Source organism: Bombina bombina, chromosome 1 (assembly GCF_027579735.1).
Source record: "Bombina bombina isolate aBomBom1 chromosome 1, aBomBom1.pri, whole genome shotgun sequence".
Classification (NCBI taxonomy): domain Eukaryota; kingdom Metazoa; phylum Chordata; class Amphibia; order Anura; family Bombinatoridae; genus Bombina; species Bombina bombina.
This window is the reverse complement of record NC_069499.1, coordinates 1,078,122,876-1,078,131,083: the sequence shown is the minus strand read 5'-3', so window position 1 is coordinate 1,078,131,083 and position 8,208 is coordinate 1,078,122,876.

Sequence of the window (8,208 nt, the reverse complement as noted above, 5' to 3'; positions counted from 1 at the left end):
GCCACAGGTCAAGCCTGCACACCCAGTAGTCAAGGGGTTCATCGCTCCTCAGAGTGTCGATATCTGCAGTTAAGGCGAGGTAGTCTGCTACATGTCGGTCGAGTCATTCTCTGAGGGTGGACCTCGAAGGGCTGTGGCGATGCGTAGGACTTAAAATGCTCCACATGTCCTCCATCAACAACACCTCTGTAAAGCGTCCTGTCCTTGCCGGCGTGGTTGTGGGAGGAGGATTACTTTCACCTCTTCCCCTGTTAGATTCCCGTTGTGCTGTGACATCACCCTTATACGCTGTGTAAAGCATACTTTTTAATTTATTTTGGAACTGCTGCATCCTTTCCGACTTGCGGTAATTCGGTAACATTTCAGGCACTTTCTGCTTATACCGGGGGTCTAGTAGCGTGGACACCCAGTACAGGTCGTTCTCCTTCAGCTTTTTATACGAGGGTCCCTCAACAGGCACGACAGCATGAAAGACCCTATTTGCACAAGGTTGGATGCCGAGCTACTCATGTCCTGTTCCTCTTCCTCAGTGATCTCACTGAAGGTATGTTCTTCCCCCCAGCCACGTACAACACCACGTGTACCAGATAGGTGACAACGAGCACCCTGGGATGCCTGTTGTGGTTGGTCTTCCTCCTCCTCCTCCTCCTCCTCCTCAAAGCCACATTCCTCCTCTGACTCCTCTTCCTCACAATCCTCTTTCAGCGTTGCCGCAGGTCCAGCAAGCGATGCTGATAAGGTTGTTTCTGGTGGTGATGGTGACCACAAGTCTTCCTCTTCCTCTTCACGCTCATCTACGGCCTGATCCAGCACTCTTCACAGGGCACGCTCCAGGAAGAAAACAAATGGTATGATGTCCCTGATGGTGCCTTCGGTGCGACTGACTAGGTTTGTCACCTCCTCAAAAGGACGCATGAGCCTACAGGCATTGCGCATGAGCGTCCAGTAACGTGGCAAAAAATTCCCAGCTCCTCAGAGGCTGTCCTAGCACCCCGGTCATACAAATAGTCGTTAACGGCTTTTTCTTGTTGGAGCAGGCGGTTGAACATTAGGAGTGTTGAATTCCAACGTGTCAGGCTGTCGCAAATCAAGCGCCTCACTGGCATGTTGTTTCGCCGCTGGATATCTGAAAAGTGCGCCATGGCCATGTAGGAACGCCTGAAATGGCCACAGACCTTCCTGACCTGCTTCAGGATGTCCTGTAAGCCTGGGTACTTATGCACAAAGCGTTGTACGATCAGATTACACAAATGTGCCATGCACGGCACATGTGTCAACTTCTCCAAATTCAATGCTGCCAACAAATTCCTTCCATTGTCACAAACCACTTTGCCGATCTCCAGTTGGTGCTGAGTCAGCCACTGATCCACCTGTGCGTGCAGGGCGGACAGGAGTGCTGGTCCGGTGTGACTCTCTGCTTTCAGGCAAGTCAACCCCAAGACGGCGTGACACTGCCGTATCCGGGATGTGGAATAGTACCTGGGGAGCTGGGGGGGGTGCTGTTGATGTGTAGCAAGATGCAGCAGCAGAAGAGGACTCAGCCAAGGAGGTTATAGAAGAGGATGGAGTAGGAGGAGTAGAGGAGGTGGCAGCAGGCCTGCCTGCTAGTCGTGGCGGTGTCACCAACTCCTCTGCAGAACCACGCATTCCATGCTTGGCAGCCGTCAGCAGGTTTACCCAATGCGCAGTGTATACCTGCCCTGACCATGCTTTGCAGACCAGGTATCAGTGGTCAGATGGACCCTTGCCCCAACACTGTGTTCCAGACATGCTATTACTTCCTTTTGCACAATCGAGTACAGGTTGGGGATTGCCTTTTGTGCAAAGAAATTTTGACCGGGTACCTTCCACTGCGGTGTCCCAATAGCTACAAATTTTTGGAACGCCTTAGACTCCACCAGCTTGTATGTTAAAAGCTGGCGGGCTAAGAGTTCAGACAAGCCAGCTGTCAGATGCCGGGCAAGGGGGGTGACTTTGTGACATTGGCTTCTTACTCTCAAACATGTCCTTGACAGACACCTGACTGTGGGCAGATGAGCAGGAACTGCTCAAGGCGAGAGACGGAGTGGCGGATGGTTGAGAGGGGGCAAGGAGGACAGCAGTGGTTGACGTGGCTGAAGATGCTGGACCAGGAGGAGGATGGCGGCTTTACGTTTGTGTGCTGCTTGTAATCATGTGTTGATCCCATAGGCGTTTGTGATGTGCGATCATGTGCCTTCGCAAAGCAGTTGTACCTAGGTGGGTGTTGGACTTCCCACGACTCAGTTTCTTTTGCCACAGGTTGCAAATGGCATCGCTGTTGTCAGAGGCAGACACTCAAAAAAAATGCCACACTGCTGAGCTCTGCAATGATGGTATTCTGGTGGTAGCAACAGCATGCGTTGATTGGCGTGCTGTCTGGCTGACCCCGGGTGCCAATGCATGCTGTCTGACTGTGCCACTAGCTCCTTGCGACGACTTCCCCCTGCTTCCAACTCGTCTCCTCCTCCTCTCTGTCTCCCCATCTGAACTTTCCCCCTGTTCTTCTTCTCTTCCACTACTGTTACACCAGATATGAGTTGCACTGGTGTGACACTGTGCCCTGGCAGGCCCTGAAACGCACACGCGTGAAGGAAACTGACTGCTATTATTTCACAGTCAAATTTCTTGTTTTTTTTTTTAATGTGCACTACTGTTACACCAGATATGAGTTGCACTGGTGTGACACTGTGCCCTGGCAGGCCCTGAAACGCACACGTGTGAAGGAAACTGACTGCTATTATTTCACAGTAAAATTTCTAGTTTTTATTTTAATGTGCACTACTGTTACACCAGATATGAGTTGCACTGGTGTGACACTGTGCCCTGGCAGGCCCTGAAACGCACACGCGTGAAGGAAACTGACTGCTATTATTTCACAGTCAAATTTCTAGTTTTTTTTTTTAATTTACACTACTGTTACACCAGATATGAGTTGCACTGGTGTGACACTGTGCCCTGGCAGGCCCTGAAACGCACACGTGTGACGGAAACTGACTGCTATTATTTCACAGTCAAATTTCTAGTTTTTTTTTTAATGTACACTACTGTTACACCAGATATGAGTTGCACTGGTGTGACACTGTGCCCTGGCAGGCCCTGAAACGCACACGCGTGAAGGAAACTGACTGCTATTATTTCACAGTCAAATTTCTAGTTTTTTTTTTTTTAATGTACACTACTGTTACACCAGATATGAGTTGCACTGGTGTGACACTGTGCCCTGGCAGGCCCTGAAATGCACACGCGTGAAGGAAACTGACTGCTATTATTTCACAGTCAAATTTCTAGTTTTTTTTTTTTAATGTACACTACTGTTACACCAGATATGAGTTGCACTGATGTGACACTGTGCCCTGGCAGGCCCTGAAACGCACACGCGTGAAGGAAACTGACTGCTATTATTTCACAGTCAAATTTCTATTTTTTTTTTTAAGGTACACTACTGTTACACCAGATATGAGTTGCACTGGTGTGACACTGTGCCCTGGCAGGCCCTGAAACGCACACACGTGAAGGAAACTGACTGCTATTATTTCACAGTCAAATTTCTAGTTTGTTTTTTTTAATGTACACTACTGTTACACCAGATATGAGTTGCACTGGAGTGACAGTGTGCCCTTGCAGGCCCTGAAACGCACACGTGTGAAGGAAACTGACTGCTATTATTTCACAGTAAAATTTCTAGTTTTTTTTTTAATGTATACTACTGTTACACCAGATATGAGTTGCACTGGTGTGACACTGTGCCCTGGCAGGCCCTGAAACGCACACACGTGAAGGAAACTGACTGCTATTATTTCACAGTCAAATTTCTAGGTTTTTTTTTAATGTACACTACTGTTACACCAGATATGAGTTGCACTGGTGTGGCACTGTGCCCTGGCAGGCCCTGAAACGCACACGTGTGAAGGAAACTGACTGCTATTATTTCACAGTCAAATTTCTAGTTTTTTTTTTAATGTACACTACTGTTACACCAGATATGAGTTGCACTGGTGTGACACTGTGCCCTGGCAGGCCCTGAAATGCACAAGTGTGAAGGAAACTGACTGCTATTATTTCACAGTCAAATTTCTAGTTTTTTTTTTAATGTACACTACTGTTACACCAGATATGAGTTGCACTGGTGTGACACTGTGCCCTGGCAGGCCCTGAAACGCACACGTGTGAAGGAAACTGACTGCTATTATTTCACAGTCAAATGTCTAGTTTTTTTTAATGTACACTACTGTTACACCAGATATGAGTTGCACTGGTGTGGCACTGTGCCCTAGCAGGCCCTGAAACGCACACGTGTGAAGGAAACTGACTGCTATTATTTCACAGTCAAATTTCTAGGTTTTTTTTAATGTACACTACTGTTACACCAGATATGAGTTGCACTGGTGTGACACTGTGCCCTGGCAGGCCCTGAAACGCACACGTGTGAAGGAAACTGACTGCTATTATTTCACAGTCAAAAAAGTGTTGTTTTTTTTAAATGTACACTACTGTTACACCAGATATGAATGGGTGGCACTGGGCAAGTGGGCACAGTATATGCTGTGAGCCTGACACACATGCTGGCAGGCAGGCAACTGCAATTAGATTACACAGGAAAAAAAAAAAAGCAGACATGTTCTAGCCCTAAAAAGGGCTTTTTGGGGTGCTGTCCTTACAGCAGAGATCAGATGAGTCCTTCAGGACTTTAGGGGACACTGAATACACTAGCCTAGCTATCGATTTCCCTATTAAATCAGCAGAAGCTACACTGTCCCTCCTCTCACTAAGAATGCAGCTTCCGAATGAATTTAAAATGGATGCTGTCCAGAAGGTGGGAGGGTCTGGGAGGGAGGGTCTGCTGCTGATTGGCTGGAATGTGTCTGCTGACTGTGAGGTACAGGGGTCAAAGTTTACTCAATGATGACGAATAGGGGGTGGACCGAACATCGCATATGTTTCCCCCACCGCGGCAAACGCGAACAAGCTATGTTCACCGGGAACTATTCGCCGGTGAACTATTCGGGACATCTCTATGCATAGAATGCAAAACAAAAAGGAATACTATTGTATATTGCAAATAGAAACTTTTATTAATTGCTGTTATTTTTTAAAAAAACTTTGCAGCTAAGGACCAGATTACGACTGGCGCACTAACAGTTACGCACGAGTGATATCGGGTTTCATTGCAGCTGCTTGCAAGTGTCGGATGTAGCATACGTATTACAAGTTGAAAGCAAGCACAATCGCTTAAGTGCAATTGAATTTTACACGCGTCTGGATAACGCAACCTCAGAGCTCTGGCTAACTGTTTCGCAAAACAAAAAAGTGTCACAAAGCACATCAAAAATACCTTTAAAAATACAGTTACACTGATAATAACACTATCTAATAAAAATATTTCCAAAAAATATTGCAAACAAAAAGTTATAAGGGCTCAAAGATATGAGGTCTCAGGTGTTAGAAAAAAAGGCAGAAAAAGCGCTTTAACATAGAGTTACATACATACTGTACACATGTTAATATATGTATTTATATGTAGATAGATAGATGATAGATAGATAGATAGATAGATAGATAGATAGATAGATAGATAGATTTTAATATGTGTGTACAGATGTATTTATATGTGTATATATGTATTTACAGACATATATACACATATAAACACATAATTACATATGTACACATATATAGACAAATAGATAAGTGAATTGAAACCCTTTGCAGTTAAAGGGACAGTCTACATGGGTTTGCAAGCACCTTGTTTGGGATTCTTGTGCTGCGGGCACCCCACGCCGTCCTGTGCCACCTCATGTAGGGCAAATGTGATTACAGTATTCTGGGGAAAATTTATTTATTCGGCAGCCTTAATATGGCTGCCAGACTCCTCCTCCCTCCTTCTTCCTGCTTCTTGTGGGTTTGGTAGAAATCACACCCAGCAGTGTGCATGAATGGACTGAATTACATTGAGACACTGGGGCAGACACATTGCGCATGCGCAAAACTACAGCACGCTTCATGAATTTTGCAAGTGAGAGCATGATCATTGGATGCTGCTACACCATAGAAGCACCCACGGATTATCTGGGAGGAGTTTGCTACCATCCTACAATGGCCAAATGGTTAAAATACTTTTTTTCTTTTGCCCTGCATGAAATTGCACAGGATGGCGAAGGGGGCCCGCAGCACAACAATCCCAAACAAGGTGCTTGCAAACCCATGTAGACTGTCCCTTTAAGTGGATGAAAAGATGTTAAAGCAAATTTATGCTGTATTCATATTGATTAAAGTGTTAAAGTGTGTATTTTACTGTAAATATTAATTCCAATTTACTTCACAGGGGAAAATGTTAAATAGATTTATTTATAAAATATTTTACCAGGAAGGATACATTGAGATTTCTCTTGTTGTCAAGTATGTCCTGGGTAGATATTCCTATACATATCTGTATATATCTATACCTTTATATATAAACGTATAAATATAGATATAGATATGTATTGTACCAAAATACCATCAGATATATGTAAAATATGTATTTATGGAAAAAATAGAAAATATTCTGCTATGTTAAGAACATTGGGATGTGCAATATTAATATTTTCATGTCGGATTGCGCACTTAAGAATATGCAATCACGTTTGGGCGTGAGTAGGGTGTTTTTTTTCCACTTTTCTTGCTCCATTGACTTCTATGAGGGAATACGTTAACACGGTCACAATATTTGTCTTTTTGCACACGAGTGAAAACTTTTTACTCTCAACTTGCAATACGAGCTTTACCCGATGTGCACAAAAAAACGTACTTTTAGCGCCGGAGCGATAAATACTGCACCTCTCATAATCTGGCCCTATATCTTATATAGTTTCATATTTCATATTAATTGAACACCAATATTTTAAATTATAATTGAAAATTAAAAATAATATTTCTTGTCATTATTTTGATTTTTTTTGAAGAAAAATGAGTAAGAATAAAATATATTACCATACTATATTGGATATATGTTAAAATACACAGTATTCTAATGGAACTAATTTTTTATGAAGTAGGAATACTTTTATCTGTTAATAACCCCCAAGCACACAATAAAAACACATAACATTAAACATTTGTATTTAAAATTGATCCAATGTATGTCTAGCATAAAATGTTATCTGGGGACAAGGATATGTGGCCTGTCCCTTTCAAAGAGCATAATATGTAAGGCCCCATAAAGATTCATTTTGTGTTTAAAGTTTTAAATGCAAAAATCTATAAATAATTTGTTTTTAAAGCTTCCTTACAACTGTACTTTTTTCTCTAGCACGTTATTTTGTTTTTCTTATTTAACAAAACATTTGGCCTATTTTTACAGTCCCCTCACTCCCGTCTATTAGAATACCCCCTGAAACGAAGAACCATGATTAAGGTAATCAGACAATCAAAAGGTTTACATTTGCATTGGAAATTTGTAGCAACCTTTTCTTCCAAAATGGCATACTATCATTAGCGGATCTACTTAAAAGAGTGTGCAAACATATTTTGGGCCCCCCCAAAGATAACTCAGTAGTAACCAATAGTAAAAATATACATCCTGCTCTGTATAATTATTTTGAGGATAGATAGATACATAGATATAGATAGATAGATAGATAGATAGATAGATAGATAGATAGATAGATAGATAGATAGATAGATAGATAGGATGGACCTTCACCATGTATTAATAAAAGGCTCCCCTGCATTAGAATTGTACACATTCTGCACATGCCTATGTATAGACTGGCTACTATGCAACTCCCTTGCACTTGGGCCGTGGTACCACTGCACCTGCTGCATCAATAATAGTTCTGCCTCTGTATGTCATGTTCTTCTAGGTAATTCATAGATTGAAATAGAGGTATTGTAAGAGCTCTTTCCTCATATTTCTACTATACTCATGCAGGATATTTGTTTTTCAAACATCTAATGCACATGATGAGATCATGGGGCCAAATTATCAAGTTTCGAACGGAGCTTGATGCCCCTTGTTTCTGGCGAGCCTTCTAAAGACCGCTGCTCCATAACCTGTCCGCCTGCTCTGAGGCGGCGGACAGACATCGCCAGAAATCAACCCGATCGATTACGATCGGGTTGATTGACACCCCCTGCTAGCGGCCGCAAAACTGCAGGGGGCGGTATTGCACAAGCAGTTCACAAGAACTGCTGGTGCAATGATAAATG